General features: G+C 32.0%; 2 protein-coding genes across 9 annotated transcripts in view; one reads left to right on the forward strand and one right to left on the reverse strand.

Moving 5' to 3' along the window:
* The window catches only part of LOC111626511 (endonuclease/exonuclease/phosphatase family domain-containing protein 1-like), a 72,534-nt gene extending 62,143 nt beyond the window's left edge, over positions 1-10,391 (reverse strand). The window contains exon 1 of one of the 2 annotated variants that reach the window (XM_023369921.1): positions 10,295-10,391. The gene's annotated coding sequence lies outside the window, so the exon portion shown is untranslated. Of the gene's footprint in view, positions 1-10,099; positions 10,229-10,294 lie in introns of those variants that run through there. The other variant, XM_023369936.1, reaches the window with a different exon arrangement.
* Positions 436-18,049, forward strand: part of LOC111626457 — a 53,353-nt gene continuing 35,739 nt past the window's right edge. For 2 of the 7 annotated variants that reach the window (XM_023369901.1, XM_023369892.1), the window contains exon 1: positions 15,391-15,537. The gene's annotated coding sequence lies outside the window, so the exon portion shown is untranslated. Of the gene's footprint in view, positions 451-3,349; positions 3,485-3,557; positions 3,655-7,125; positions 7,164-10,301; positions 10,319-10,404; positions 10,623-12,336; positions 12,431-15,390; positions 15,538-18,049 lie in introns of those variants that run through there. The other 5 variants (XM_023369861.1, XM_023369856.1, XM_023369883.1 and 2 more) reach the window with 5 other exon arrangements.

Here is an 18,049-nt window from a genome sequence, read left to right on the forward strand (position 1 = left end):
CTACTGGAGAATTAACTATTATTTTATGATAAATTAACTTTTAAAAAAATCCATTTTTAAACTAAAAAATTATTCGAATAAAGTGTGACATCACAGAAGTTGACACACGAACGTGTGACGTCACACAATAAAAATTTAAATTAAAATCTCTTTTGTGCATAAATTATTAACTATTTTCTGATTTCTTACCTTTCAAAAATATCAATTTTTAAATTTACGAATGTAGAAAAGTATTAAAAAAAAACATGACAGCACAGGAAGAAAAAAAAAGTGACACGTGAAAACTATGACATCACACAGTGAAAAATATTTAAATTTTAAATTCGTTTGTGTGCCTAAATTATTAACATTTTGTGATAAATTACCCTTAAACAAGAAAGTTTTACATTTATAAACCGAACAGAGCGTGACATCACAGAAGAGGAAGTTGACATCACAGTAAACAGCGTGGTAAGGAGTGTGACATCAGACAATGAAAATTATTTAAATTGTAATTTTAAGCTTAAATTATTGATAAATTGCTCTAAAATATAAATTTTTAAGTAAATAAAAACTACCTAAAAATCAAGTAAGGAGTTCTTTAACCTCAAGTTTATTTTTGAGTCGAAAAATATGGATTTAATCTGAGATTTTCGTGACATAATGTGATTTATGACAGAGCAGAGAAAGTTATTAATGATTGTTAAGCCAAGAAGAATAAAATACAATATATATATATATTTATAAAAATACTTCTTGGGCATGTAAAATCTTAATAAAAACTAACACCGGAGGGTCGAATTCGATGATAAAATGCGTACAAAAATACGTAAAAACATAAGTCCTGATTAAGGAAATAATTCATAATCTCTTTATTGATGATGTATATATGTCTGATTAAGTTTCTATTTCCTTATTAGTTACTAAATAACGAATATCCTCCGGACGCTGCCATCTTGAAAATTCAAAATTTGAAAAAAAAATTCGGGTCATGTGACTGATTTTGAAATATTTTAAATTGTAAATACTTATTTAGTTGTTTAATTTATTTTACTTTATGCAATAATTGATTATATTTATAACAATAAATGTAATAATTATAATTATTTATTATTGGGCGGATTTAATCAAAACAAAACTTTATCAATCCGGCAACCAATCAGAAATTGCGTAATATACCAATAATTAAATTTAATTAAATTTAATTAATTTAATTATTCTCTGTAAAATTTACTTAAATATTTTTAAATTGTAAAATTTTAAATAAAATTAGAAATTAATTTATAGGTAAATTTCTCGTCGAACGTTAAAAAATCGTATAAATTAATATTCAAACCGATTACGTCATTTTGAATTTAAATTTTTAAAAATTGATTTCGAATAAAATCAATCTATTTATAATTAACGGAAAATAATCAAAATATTAATTTTAATATTATAAAATTATATATTAATTAATAATAAAAAATTGTTTACGAAATTAAATACACGTAGTAACATAAAAAAACATGAATTATATACACTAAAAGATGTTTATATTATAATTAAATATAAATAAAGCTTATTTGTATTTTAATAATTCGTTTTTAGTAAAAATTATTACTATTACATTTAAAAAAAACAAAAGTTATTCAGAAAATTAAATTACGCTACATCACGTGACATCGTTTACGTCAACAAATCATGTGACGATTACACATTAAAAACTGAAAATAGTTAATATGATTCATTCAATACACGCAAAATTATTTTAAAAAATTACTTATTAGAAACTAATCCAGCATCGTTTAATGCAAATCAAATTTTAAAATTGATGAAGCTTCATCACGAATCAATAATATTACGCAACAATTTCTTTTAAAAAATTCTCTTCACCTGCTATGAATTTTAATTCATATTACATAATAAAAATGAGGAAATAAAATAATATGTTTAAAAATTTCTGTTAAATAAATTAAATCGTGAAGTAAGAAAATCGTTATACATAGATTAACGCTACTTTAAAGAGTCACGTGACGTAATTCAAAAAATGTAAATATAGTCGACCTTGCATTTAAAAATTATATTTATTTATATAAGAATTTAGTAAATTATATATTGATTATTTAATTTTAATTTAATAAACTTAATAATTTATATTAAAAAAAATATAGAAATTTTATTTTCAGAAACGTAACGAATAAAAACGATGTTTATGACGTAATAAGCAAATTTTACATTTATCGTCTGCTACAATTTTTTTTTTATTATTAAAGCGAACGAAATCACGTAATAATAAATTAAATTTATGATTTAAATATAAATTTTAAATTGATTAAAATTTAAATTTAATGATCATCTCCGCATATAAAAATTTTAAAATGTCAAACGAATGACGTCGAACAGCCAACCAATAAAAACAGAGGATATAGTGTAATTAAATCTGAAATAAATTGTAATTTATAAATTTTTTTGTGTAGAATGATTATGAAACTTATTTTAAAATAATTTATTCCGCATTTAATGTCTAAAACGTAAGTCAAATTTTTCTAATGTTTTATTTTAATTAATAAATTGGATACAGCAGACGATAATTTTGATCTTTAATTGAGTTATTTTATAAGATCCGTGTTTATTGGTTGATGATTTGACGTCACTTATTTAAAAATAAAATTAAAAGAATTGAAATTTCGAAATATCAATCAATGAAAATGAATCTTATAAAATAATAACTAACGTTCAACATTATTTTATATTCATATTATTTATACTTATCCGATGTTAGTTTTAATTTTTTACACGATAATTATGAACTTTACTTGTTTTATAAGACCCGTATTTATTGGTTGATGACGTCGGATATTTAAAAAATAATAATAATAAAAATAAAATTTCTAAATGCGACATCGAACGCCAACCAATAGGAACGAATGTTACAAAATGACAACAACTAAAGTTGAAAATTATCGTCTGCTACGTAAAAAATTAAATTAAAAAAAAACATCAGAAAAGTTTAAATAATATAAATATAAAATAATTTTGGACTTTAAATGTTTTGTAAGATCCGTTTTTATTGGTTGGCGTTTGATGTCGTATTTATAGATTTCAATTTGTTTAAAAACTTGAGTTGTTTTATAAGATCCGTTTTTATTGGTTGATTTTTAAAGGCACTTGAAGAATAAACCGATAAGAATGGATATTATAAAACAACTGAAGTAAAGTTGAAAACTATCGTCTGCTACGTAAAAAATTAAGTTAAAACAAACATCGAATAAGTAAAAATAATATAAAATTACTTCTCCATTTTAATCGTAATTAATTAATTTATAAAAAGTAAATTGTATAAATGTATATAATTGTTTTTTTTTTTATTACCCATTACATGGAGAGTAGATACGTCGCCATGTTTGACAGACGACATTTTTTTTTTCCATTAGAAAAACGAAAAGTTGGAAGAAAACGAAGAATAAATGTGCTTCTTGCACGATTTTTATTGTTATTAGCCATAAACGGAGTTCAATAAACCGTAAGGGAGAAAGGAAAATGTTTTTATTCCTAGAAAATATTTAATTATTGATTTACATTATAATTTTTTTTAGGCCTAAACCAAGTTATTTGGAATTCGATGAATTGAAGTAATATAAAGACCGTCTAGACGTTGTAATGATCTTAAATTTTGATGAGAATAAGTTGAATGTGAGTATCGTGTGACGATAAAATTTGACCGACTTGAGTCATAAGATAGGTTTTTATGTTGGTGACGTCAGGCGCCATTATTGGTGCGTCACGTGACCAACATAAATTTTGAATTTGCCATAAACACGTGTAGATAAGATACGTACATGCATACACATACACATTTAAGGTCCGTTTATAAATTACTGTACAGTTTCGAGCCATTTTTGACACTCCCTCCTTGTATACAATAGTTGACAACAGGGAGAGAGGGTCAATAGTTCACAACAGGGTCAGGGAGGGTAAACTATTGAACACAATAGTTTTGACCGTCCTCCCTTTTACTTTCGTGTACAATAGTTTATAGTCTTCCGACACAGAAGAAATAATTGTTTTGTAAATGCCGAAATTTGTAATCTTCAACACTTACTTGTATGCGTGTATAGATGAGATATAGCCTATATATATACATGGATCGTCTATTATTAATTACGTATACAATTTTGAGTCACTTTTTTGACCCATTCCCTTCCTGTTGTATACTTTGACAAACCTCTTGTCCATTAATTACGTGTACAATAGTTTATGAACCCCTGACACAAAATAAATAATTTTCATGTAAACATTTTCTTCATTGAACATCACTAACTTAGTAAGCAATTAAGACCTTCTGAGATGCCTAGGCACAGAAAGCCTTTACATAATTTTACATCATAAACTAATAACGTTTAAATATAACTAGAGAATTATTTGTAAATTACGATATACCATTGCAACAGTAAAATTGCTTTATTTTTTCAATTTCGGGCCCCTAGGCATGTGCCCCGCGTGCATAGTGACTAATCCGGCACTGTTAGTAAGTAGACTTTTAGAGAAACAAATTCCGTAGTCCACGTTGTCAATAACTCAACCCATCCCGCCCTGTTGAATACAATGATGTATAGTACTTCTGGTGACTCTACCCCTTAAATTGCACACGTAATTAATGCTGCGTGTACCTACAACTATGTTACATACATACAAAGGTCTACATATAGACCTGCATACATGTCTACAGTCAGAGCCGGCCCTACCATAGGGCGAACGGAGCAGCCGCTCCAGGCGCTAAGTCCTAGGGGGCGCCTCAGTGGTAGAGAAAATAAAAGGGTATAAATTAGGGGCAACCAAAGGGGGCGCCATAATGGGATCTCGCTCCATCCTAAAACTTGCCTCGGACCGGCACTGTCTACAGTATAACTTGGTTCATACTATAGTTATATTATAGCTAGGCACATCTATTAGGCCTATATATAGGACTACATACACATCAGACTACTTATAGTGTATTTTCTTATTTGTTATATTTATATTTCAATAGAGAGAAAATAGAAGGATACAACTAACTTATAATGGAAAATTCAGTGAAAAGACTTAATTCGAAATCAAGCATTCGAAAAAGACAAACAAAATTATACACACGCACATTCTATAGCGTGTTCACTTTAACATCTATTCAGTTGCAGAAGACGTCTTTCCAGCATTGCACGAGTACGTGTATTGCTCGTGCAATCGTGAATATATAATCGGTCCAAATAGTGTTCGTGAGTATAAGGAATTGCTGTAGTTCTTTACCAATTAGCAGGTTGCATGCTGCCTTTTTATAAAGTCGTCGGCATCGTGTGTCGCCACACGATTTGTCAAGATGGCATCTTTAATTTGCATTTTCATATTGCCACGGAACTACCACGCAATTTACACATTCCCTTTCTTGAATGAAGTAATTTATTTCATTGTAAACGTCTAATGCAACTCGTGTAATACTGGAAAGATCTCGGTGCACCTGGATAAATGTTCAAGTGTACAGTACATAGAACAGTACATAAACACAATATAATGGGCAAAATATTTTTAAAATACTCATTATACTAAACTAGGTTCTAAATTAAACATACTTTCCATTTCAGATTAAGTACATATTTTTTTTTTGTTTTCTGCTATTAGAGTTTCCATTGTTTAATACACTCCCTATTTTTAACCGAAAATGACTCATTATACAATAATATATGTATGGATTTTAATGTATATCACACCTCTTACATTATTTTTCATCGCTGCCCTATATTTAAGATAATGTAACTCATTCTTTTCATACATTTTGACCAAATTTGATGGGGGAATAACACACATGGGAGTTACAGAACAATTACGACCACGCTCTATTATGAACAAATCATTATTTAGGTTCTAATCAAATTTTTAAAATTATCTCATGTAATTTAACACACGAAAGTCACTGCCTTACTTTCCCTGATAACGATACATTTAAAAAAACATGTATTTGCGGTGACTTTTTCTATAATTTTAGAGGAATTACAAAGCTGCATGCCACACGCTAAGGTCATAAATTTAAATACAGAATGACTGATCGTTCATCAGAATTACTTAAAATTCTATCGAACAGACATTACATTTTAATAAAATCAGTTTATAACAATATATATATATATATAAAAAAAAACTAGGTTATAAACCGTTAAGTTTCTTTTTAAATTCAAGCCTAAACAAAACTTACTTGAGCATGTTTCGTTCAGGTCACGTAACTTGGCGTTAAACTTGAAAAAAAAAAAATGTTACGTTACCTATTTTATGCTAAGGGAACACGTAAATAAATAATTTTAATAATGTAGATTTACACACACAACTAAACAAGCTGCAACTTAAGGCCCCCCTGTCCTTTTTTAAAGGCCCTGCTAGACAGGAAACTCTTCTATGTATTAAAAACATTATATCTAAATGTTCTGACATTGAAATTTGATCATTTGACACACCCATAATCAACTAATTGTACCAAGGAAAATTAAGTATTTTAATAAACTTGTATGCTTTTTTTCTTTTTCGTTGGCAAAGAGCCTAGTTACATTCGATGCTCATTCAACTATATGAAACATAAAAATTCTATAATTAGAACAATATAATTGAGAACAAATGTTGACTTTTTTTTAAATAGAAAGAAATAAGCCTGTATTAATTAATTATAAAATTTTCTATCCTACTTAACAATTAGCATCTCGTGTTTAGGAAATTCAAAACTTTATTTACCAATTCCTTCTTGAAATACAGACAAAACTGTTTTCTATATTTATCTTCGTACTGAGTGTAGACCTACACAGAACTTCCATTAACTGTACTTCTGGTCTACTCTGCTTTCCCAGCGTTTTCTTTTTTAAAAAAGAAATGTATTATTATTATTATACCGAAATTCTTCGCTAGCACGTGTATTTGTCAATTTTCTAGCATAATAATTCAATAATAGAGTTGTTAACCTTCTAGGAAGTGGGATGATAACTTGTTCGATTGTCTGTCTGTATAGAGAAAATATTAAATCAACAACCCACACGTACTCTATAGTCCTACATTAAATTTCTAAAAATATAACTGATGTCATACATAATAGTCCTTACACTTTACACATTTACAAACGTTCTTAACAAGTAAGCGTTAATGAAATCATATCTGTGTGATTCACAGCGAGTAATCCATCCTCTCAGACGGTAATTAATTACTTTTAATGACTAATGTAATTCTGAATTGGTTAATTTTAATGCTCCACTATCCATTAATAGACCAATAGTCATGCATTCTTGGTTACTAATTTGGATTTTAAGTAAAATTTATAAATAGAATAAAGGAGGTTAAAAATGTAGTTTGTAGAACATAAAAGAGAAGAAGATACAGGCATACATATACCATGCAGATGTCTTTTCTTCTGCTCGTGTGTGTACCTGCTTTTCAGTAGTGGTTATTATCACTATAGGAACTAAATTAGTGTTATTTTCACTAACAAGAAATACAACTAATAAACGAAAATATTCTTTACTTATTTCATTTATTTAAAAAAAGAAAGGGATTCGCTAAGGTAAATAAGAGGCCCTCTCTCTCTCTACTCCGGGCCCCATATCAAGTTTTCCACGTGCATATAAGCCTACATTATATACATATATACACACATACACCTACACGAGCACACAATACATTAGATTTCGATGTATAAGTCAAGATTTTGATGTATAAGTTAATTATTTTCATGGGAGAAATCATTCACGTCTCGTCTTTCCACTTCATTCTCTCGGGCACAATAAAAAAAAAAAAAGAGTAGATTTTTTCGAGCGTAAAAAATGCCTTTCCGGCAAACACGTACACAAGCAATCGGTTCGGTGTTCTGTTCAGATGTATTTGTCACCCAATTAATTTTCTTTATGAGCCGTACAATTAAATATTGATATATTCAACAAACAAGGAGGGGAGGGGAAAAAAGATGAAAGAGAGACGTTGTGTTCTGTTCTGTTACGAACTCATTTAACTCGAAAGTTCCAAAAAAGTTTATTACTCGATTGTAAATTGTGCCGGGAGCGTGATTTTTTTTTTTCAAACGTCATTAAATTAATTCTTATCTAAGTTATGACAGTCGTTACTGTGATTCATTCTCCTTTCGCTTCGTGTTAATGTTTATTCGAATGTTTCCCCTCTCTTAAAATTGCTTGACAAAGTATTCAATTAATTTTTAACGCTTAAAATAGGAATTAATTCGATTAGAAGTATATTTTTCTTGTGGTTGCATATGTAAATAGGCTATATATGTGTATATATATATACACACATACACTCAAATTTCCTCTTATTGTGTTTGTATGTATAGCCTACCTCATCTGCAGACACAATGTCTTTATAACAGGATGATCGATAAGGCATTTTCGGGGGTGGAAAATTGGGTCGGATTAGAAACGGTTCATTTAGTCCAATGGATGATCCGTGACAGTTCAGGATGTAAATTTCCACACGAAATGGATCTTTTCTACGGTGCGTTTATTAATATTGACTTACCAGATTAATTTATTTATTATTAATTAACTGTGTTAGCAAAAAGGAGGGATAAAAGATCGTGGTATTCTTGAAGGGAGCGACAGGCAAAGAAGTTTGGTGACTCCCGCCCTATGCTGTGATAAGAACACACTGTGAAATCTGTATAAACCGGACTGGTATTATTCCTGTTTAGGCAAGTTTCCGCTTTATTATGGTTCCGTTCTGGACAGGTTTACTGTATATGTACGCATACCACAAGGATGGTGTATACAGCATAGCCCAAATTCAGCGTTTTTTATTGTATTTCTGATACGGTAGTATATTTGAATCGTAAACTAAATTAGATAGCAAATTGTTAATTGACTTTTGGGCTGTCCTGTACGTACTGTACTATAAGAATGGTGTGTGTATGTGCGTTTGTATCGTTTATAACGAAACTGAACTAATTCCAAAGCGTGTGAAGAATGAGTAAAACAATCGAAACATCCTGATAAACTATTATCGATAGCTATGCCAAGGATGCGGAAGGAGATAATGAAAGTAAATTCATGGTTCCTTAAGGGCATGTTAGTTAATAAGGATGCATATAAGGATGAAATCATCAAAATAAATAGATTCCGCTGAGGTAATTACTTTCTGGGAATTTTTCAATGATAACAGAAATTTGAGTGATAGAAAGTTAACTGTAGAGATATCATACAGAGGTTTTTGATAGGGGGTTGCGCTATTAACAGTGAAATTTATAATTATTATATGCGCACACGTCATAATAACTGTATACAACACATCAGTTCTTACGTGTGAGCATTTTCAGACATTTATACAGCCTACATTCAGTTAAATGTTATCCATACTTTAAATTTATAAGTGTTTACATAATAAAGTGGGTCTTTTTTCCTATGCACAGAGATTTTTGAATCACCTAATACAATAGTGCTGAACGAACGAAGAGATAGGTATTATACCGGTACAATTATTAATTAATTATACGACAGAGACGATTGTTAATTGTTTAGATTATTCTACACCTATCATAGATGTTGTATAAGGGCAATATCTGGGTTACCGACCGTCCCCATCGAACTAGATTGTTTTCCCTTCTTGTATAAGAAAGTTGGCAACACTACTACAGTACATCGTCTATGATAGATGCAGAATAAGTTACACAATTAATAATGCGATTCTTCTAAAAAAAGCGAAGGTGGCGGGGATGATAAATAAAAAATAATCCTCAATATTTCTAGATTAAATACAACAGCTGCATTTAACACACACGAACACAAAATAAATGACAGTAATCGATAGAAAAAATGCCATTTATATCACAAATTGCGTTATTTATAACACACTACTCGTATTTTCAACAATATTTACAATATAAATGGCATAATACGGCAGCAGTTTCATAATTTATAATTCATAACTACGGAGCGTTACACAACACCTATTAAAATTTATCAAAATTTTCAATACTTAGTTTCAAGTGTTTAGCTGCTATACACTTAGCTTAGATTAGTTTTAACTGCTCGAACACCCAGTTGAACGTGTTAATCTAAAGCAAGAGACACTTTAAAGCTTAAATTTCACCCCTAAAGATCGGTTAATCGGCATAAAGTGATCACCTTACCTGATCGAAACAGCTAAAAGAAGTATGCGTGCCAGCTATAACCCATTCATACTTATCACTTCAAATCTGTGTTTGATATGATATGAATGAACAAAGAGGATTGCTATTTTCGTCATTAAGTCATTCATAAACGGCTTTAAGAGTAACGGAAGTGAATAAAACACTCGGCACAAGACACCGCAAACTACTGGTTACCTTTCACAGTACAAATCCCAAACAGTACTTAGATTTTAGTTTTTCTTCTTTGTAAGCATTGATGAACGTTGCTTAACTCAATTCTTTACTTTTTTTCTATCGTTACGCAGGTGAACGTTGCCAGACTGATAAGGATTTTAAAAGCGTTTGTGACGTGGATAAATGAATATTGAACCTTGATAATTGTTAAGAAATGCTAAGATAGGACATTAAAATATGCATGACGTGAGAAGAAAGGCGATAAAGTCGTGATTCATCATGGAATTATTCGAGTGCACGTACTCGAATTAAGAGCCTGCACAGTTTGCATACACCGAGATGCATAAAGGTGAGATTAGGTTACACTATAAACATTATATTTATTCATTTATGCTCGAATTAACTCGCTACCCCTTCTGTAAATCTCGAGCACAGGAATTTAGGAAATTACACTTGATTTCAAATACATCTTCGCTATCTCAGGGACGTATCTGATAAGGTTAGGATCTATTTTAAGATCATAAATCGAAATCTTGAAGGGCAGAGTGATTATAGGAACGTATAAGTAATTTATCATTAGACAAGCTGAGAATCTTTAGAAAGTTTACTTGAATTAGAATTGATTTAAGAGGTCTTTCGAGTGTATTAATTTTAAACAAGACCGTAATCATTACTTGTCAACGTTCGTTCTATTGAATGATTAAAGGTGAGACGTTGTTACATGCCGAAGATAAATTTGCCATCTTCGAAATGTAAATTACTTGATGTTAAGAATATTTATATTGGTATAAAGTTTGTTTGGTGTTGTTGAAATTATTCGGAATACATAAAAATAAACAGCCATTGTTAAACATATGATTTTCATAGCGTTTTATAGTATGAAAATCTAAGATATACCAGAGTTACTAACAATACAGTTTATAGGACTTAAACTATGTATAAAATAGTTTTAAACTTGTATGAGTGTACAATGTAATCTCACGGAACTGTACAAGATACATTGAACTGTGAGCACATGACTTTGATACTGTTAATTATAGTATGTTGATAGTTTTCCCTGTAGATTTGTATAACTTATCATATGTAAAGTCACCAAAACTACTAACACAATACTGTTTTAATCATAAAACAATTATATATAACACAGTACAGCTGCCGAGGAGTGAAATCTCATGGAATTTATAGGAGAAAATGACTGCACATATATCTCTCAATGGCTCAAGCCTGAGCGAATGGATAAATGCGTGTAAAATATCAGATGTCCACACCTATCCTTGGATAATTTATAAGCTCACTTTCTGATGACACACAGTTTTAGTGACGAAATTCATCCGGGCCCAACCCACTATCGATATTAATCAATAAAAGAACAATTTGTGTCGACCGTGCGAAGGCGTTAGCTGCTCGCTATGCAAAACAAATTTTGGAGAATTTGCTAGACACTTAACGAGCCGATATTAAGTTTAGTAAAGTGAAAATTGCAAATAAATTCCACGCAGTTTCTTCAGGAATCCATTTTGGACGAGTGCCAATTGAATCGTTGTTTCAGTTGTCAGCAATTACCAAAAATAACGTCATACGTAGGACTAGAGTATATATTATAGTAAATACTTTAAGGATAATTTAACTTGGATTTCTTCGAAGGACCCGGGTTCTTCTACGTATAAATTAATTCGGAGGAATCGCTAAAGCAGATTTGACTATCAGCTACTAGCCTACACCCGTATTAATTAGCCATTTCTCTAAAAGTTAATTGTTTAGAATAATAAATTGTATGCAAATGTCCGGAAATTTTAATTTATTTCATTTCTTTAAGGCAATTTACAAGATCGAACACCTGTCGTGGGTGTGCTTTCCACGTTTGAATCCCTCTTAACAGCCTTGCACTCCATTCGAGTGTCAAGGTCCTCACGCCTTCGCTTGTATTTTCTCACAATTTAAGAAACTTCTAAGAATTAATTATGTAATTTGCGATAAGAGGATATTATTACTTAATTCCGAATGTTCTAGTTATTTTATTTATTTATTATCGATTTACACGTTTATGTTTTTTATTTTTGCAGTCTCAAGTCCGGTGCAAAGGGCAGAAATGAATGTTTTTCTTACTGACAACAAGGATAACTTCGTAAAAACTTGCTACAAAACAGCAATTAAGAGGTATACATTCCTTTTTTTCTTTTGGTCCTGTAATTTAATACAGTTACGTAATTACAGCATGTGTTCGAAGTATGCTCGTCATTCGATAATCAGCAGGATAATTTTACTTTAACAGATGTGTCACGATGCGATAACAAAAGAAAATTATCGGGAATAAACAAGATATAACATTCCAATGGTCACTGTATCGATTCAATCACTAAAAATATATCTGTTAAGTTGCTATAAAACTTTATAGTAACCTTGGGTGTCATTTTACCAGTTGTGTTATGTAATTTTGCAAGCAGAACCTATACACACACAATAGAAAACGTGCTTAGTGTTTCATTATGGCTTAAGGTGTACATTAGATTCAATCCTCCAACCTCCTGTTCGACTTGTGTGGAGATAAGGGAATCAATAACTGTGACAAAAGTTGGTGGTTAAGCACTGTATCTATCTAGTTTCACAGGGGGACTTAATGGAGAATCCGTGGGTATCACCTGTACACGATAATAAAGAGCAGAACAAATTACAGTTAATACTTTTATCAGGGGATGTCGCTCACTCTAGTGTAGTTCAACAACCTCACATGATTGATTAAACTTGATCAGGATGTAAATTATTAAGATCAATCTTTGTTGCTTTCTAGCTGACTTAAAAAATATATATACCACGTATTTTTTAACACGTAATAGCGCATTTTATTGTCGTTTCTTTGTAAAAGTAAAAATTTTAAAAATTTAGGACGGGAATATATTATAAAAATTACAGTTTTGAAATCTTCTACACGTCCAACCGTCCGGACATAATCGATAACTTTTAGACAATTTGCATGTGTGTAGGCGGTGAAGAGCTTATAAAGAAAAGGTCGACTCTGCTAGTGTCGACAGTTGCTGTAGACGTGTACGATGACGTATACAAAATGTTTTTGTAATATTTTATAAATTATTTTCGTTTTTTACTTTCCCGGTTGTTATATGTAACAGAGGGAAGGTATGGAGAGAGGTCAAAAAACGACCCCCAAGATTTTTACATTTTTTGGACTCAGGACACCTTGAAACGTCGAGAAATGCAAAAAATTTGGGTTTTTTTCTGTATGTATGGATGTTAGTGTGTTTGGGGGGGACAATTTTGTTTACCCTCTTTGAAGTTTAATAACTCCCGTACCTTTTGTCGAAATTTCTGAAATTCTGGGAGGTTGGTATATTAGAAGAATTGATGCTAATACATTTTGGTGGTTAAAGGTCAAGGGAGTGCCCTTGACCTTTAACCACCAAATTGTAGGAGATAGAGGAGAGTCGCGTGTCGTATTTCGAGTGGGTCGGACTTAATTAGTGAGGATTTTACTCGTTATTAACATTTTAAAAAAAATCATTCCTACCCTCGAAATTAAGCTTTTTGTCATTTAATAATAATTAATTTTGTAAAAGATATTTTTTAAAATAAAATATCGTAACAGATGGCGCCATACTCGATTTTGAATCTTGCCGCTGGGAAAGTCACGCAACTCGTTGCCGAGGCAAACATCATACCTGGCGCCCCTGATTCAACGTTAATTACATTTAAAAAACCTCTACGGGCTCATTTTGGGGCCTCTAAGATCGCCGGCCAGGCATGTGCCTCCCCCCCAGTTACGCCTCTCGATTCGTGGTCAGTGGAATCAATACTGGGATGCCCGAGTTAGAACGTGCAAACTTACATTCACTCCTGCCTGCACCACTGTGGATGAATAGTAAACTCTTAGATATTGTACAGCAAACATATTACTCTATACGGCTCTAAATAAGAGTACTTTAATTATAATCACCTGGTAAGACAGTATACACGTGGTTTTTGAGATATAAAACTCTACACTAAAAAAACACCATTCTCTTGAACCCGCATCTGTTATATTAAATAAAACAAAACATTAATAAAAATAATTTTTTTTACTACACAAGAAATGCAATGGAATGAATAATTTGTAATGCTTTTGAGGCCTTAAGTACGGGGCCCCTGCTAACTTTTATGATAGGTCCCGTTTATAGTAAACAAGAGACACGCTCGAAGAAACTCTACTTAAAAGCTAATCTTTCTCGGTTGTCTGTTTACCTGCTGCGCCAGTTTTACAACCAGTTCGATTGTTTAATCTGTTTATTGAAACGTTTAAATTAGAAATAAAGAAACATTAAAATTGAAATATCAAAAATAATAAGAAGAATCATCATTCAATGTATCAATTACATCGCTGTCATATTTTAAGACGACCAATTCCGACTATTGTTCATACAATTATATGCACTAGTTTATAAACATTAGAATTTATGGGGTTTTTTTTTGCATAACATTTCATTAAAACGTGTGTTTATCCTTACGTAATTGTGTTCTGATAATTTCACAAGCCTCCGATTCCTCTAGTGTTATTATATTATACATTAAACGCTATACACTACATTGTTAATATATATTAAAATATTAGCAGGCCCTCCGACAGAAGAGCCTAGACATTAGTTCTAACGTTTATACAGTTAAATATAATTTCGATTACAAGTGATTTTCTCTTATAGTCGTGCCCTTTTATTATTAATAAATTGCCTCCGGGTCTTTCTTATTAGTTGCAGATAACAGGCAGTAATAATTTTATTAATTAAAGCGACGTAAAGTACAGTTAACGAATCGTATCATCTCTATTACGTATCCTAATGACAACTTAATGCAACTTAAATTATGCTCTTTTAAATAATTTAAACGCCGAAACAAATCTGCTTAGTATAACACGTAGGCGTCGGAAGTTATAAATAAATTACAAACTTTATAGCGGACATTTCACACATAATTACATGCCAAAACGTTTACGAGGTCTCAAACATGCCCATGACACGTTAGACATTGAAAGATCATTTAGTAGTTTCGAGTGAATGCTTAGTCAATACTGTAACAATTGCCCTATATCTGTTTTTTCGATATTTATTTATGCTTTTTTCTATTTGTTTTATAGGAAAAAAAACCACAGATTTCGCACTTTTAAATGGAAACAGGAAAACTAAAACTGTAACAAGACAAGGACCAGTTGCGGCAGGAAACGTTAAAAATGTTTAAGTGTCTATAAAAATATTCAGCAAAATATTTAAGTGTTGAATGATAAGGTAGGAAAATACATGTAATTATTATTAAAATATTCTTTCAAAATTAAATCAGAAAAAAATTACACTGTAAATTTAATAATCATTCGAAGTACGATGCTACGTCAGTCGCCGACAGTTCACTTTATGATTTCTCTATATTAATAATACATGGGGAGATTTTAGATACGTAACTGAGGATCTTGTTCGAAGGGTCCCAGACACGAACAATAGATTTATCAATACTATATCTCGCCCACCAGTGGCCGAAGTGTATAAAACTATCGAATACTGGTTCGAACCTAAAAATTGAGCTGGCTGGGTTTTTTCACGTCTTATACCTAAATAGGAGCCAGTTTTCCCTCACTACACGGTGTGTATTGGTTTAGACGTTAATATGCCTGCTAATATTTTAATATACTGTACATTAACAATGCAGTGTATACTGTCTAATACAGTGCTTCACAGATGGGATAGATGCGTTTTTCTTCACATGAAAGTCCTCCTAGGAGGCAGATCGCTCAAGTATTGCATGGCCTTATTCCATCAACTGTACGCAATAGAGGATCCGGAAATCATTACAAGGGTTGCAGTTAAGCCCAGCTCATCCCCTAAATCGACACAATCCTAAATACACCATCTTAGTCCAGAAATCAGAATCAAATAGCTAGAAGCCTAGACCTTGTACAATACTTAAAAGACAGTACAACGTATGAAACGCGTAATGTAACGGGCAATTATTTATTCTGACATGGTCACGATGCCTGGCTGCAATTTTTTTTACCATATTTTTAATTTATTTCATTTAAAATATATGCTCTCCACCTTAAATTAGTAGTGGCCCCTGTACATCATACTTTTCCTTCAACAATACAGTCGTGCCTGCCGACCATCTATTATTATCTGCTTTCAGGGGGAAACTTTTGAATTGAAATAACGTGACTTCCGATGCAAATCGGAAGTTCATATATAGTAAATCGGGGTCTTCTGCCCCCAAGGTTTCCATATCTGTTGTGTGTGTGTATGTGTGTGTGTACATCTACCTCGCTCCACGTGACGCACTTTTTCACCCGTTAATCCAGTTTCACTACACAAGATGGCAGCACGACTCGTCCCACACCGAAAATACAACACACGGTAAATCGTTATATTTATTATTTTTCAATCGGAAGAATTCGTCCGTACGTGCAGAAATACGAAAAAACGAAGAAAGAACTTCGAAAAATCGTTAAGATGAGGGAAAGTCCATCATTGTTTCCATCGAACACGGAGCGATCGATAAACAAGAATGGGTTTCTTTCAGTTTTGATTTTAACACACGAACATAACGGTTTCTAGCGCGTTACACCCTTAATATTAATAGCCGTTACGGGATAGAAACCATTAAAAATAGCTTGTTACACGTCGTAATAATTACATGTTAACATATTAGGAAAATTCGATAGAATATCGATCCAACCGATCGATTTCTCGATTGTAGTGTCACGTCACACGATAGTAAAGGTTTTGATTTATAGATGGCGACAGGATCGCTTCCTCTATCGTCCTTGATCGCGTATAACGCGCCCAAGCGACGCTACAACACTAGAAAACAATTCTAATTAACAACTAAACGGTTAAAATTTGGGTTACTTCGTCCATTACGTGATTTATGTAAGCAACTTCGTGATTAAAACATGATTTTAATCACGGGCAGCATTTTGATTGCCCGTGTTCACGATTATTACCAATTCGTCCCTTCTTCTGATGTTCGGAAACATGTTTTAATCATGAACAGAGGAGAGGATGGGACAGAGTGGTCATCAAATTCGGCAGTAAAAAGACGATAGAGTCTCGCCCACACTTATGCAAAGTGTGGAGGAGACCAAGAAGTAATCGTGAGTGAAACATGGCAGCACCAAATTTACATCACGCTTACTGTTATATCAAATCTATATAAACAAGTCTTTCATCGTGAACAGCTGAGGAAGAGACAAGGTAATCGAATGCCATAATGCCAACGTAAGGGTTGCCCCCTAAATTTATGGGGCAAAATGTTATGTTTGCGTGTGGGGAAGACACTTCGAAGCTTAATAACTCCTATGCATTTTATCGAAAATTTCTGAAATTTTGCACGGAAGTGTGCGTGTTAGGGGCATCGATTCTGTTAAATTTTGGCGGTTAAAGGTCGAAGGGTGGGGAGACAGAGTGAGGTCATATCTCGAATGGGGTCGGAGTTAATGATCTTACTCGTTACTAGCATTTACAGTTTCTTATAAAACTCGCCTCTACCCCCAAAATTAAGCTTCTTGCCATTTTATAATGATTAATAATGCAAGTTTTTAAATAAAATACGATAACAGATGGAGCCACACACATTTGTAATTTTTTTTTGCCGGGAAAGTTACGCAGTTCGTTGCTGGAATTTTTCGGGGCAAAGCTATTTAAGGGGAAATTTGTTTCGGTTTTTAGGGAAACTCTGCTAGACTAGGGGAATTTCAGGCCCGTTTAGGGGAAACTTTGATCGAATGCCTCTTACGGAACAGACAAAGGAACT

This window comes from Centruroides sculpturatus, unplaced genomic scaffold (genome assembly GCF_000671375.1).
Source record: "Centruroides sculpturatus isolate CEXI.00-Female unplaced genomic scaffold, Cexi_2.0 scaffold203, whole genome shotgun sequence".
Taxonomy (NCBI): domain Eukaryota; kingdom Metazoa; phylum Arthropoda; class Arachnida; order Scorpiones; family Buthidae; genus Centruroides; species Centruroides sculpturatus.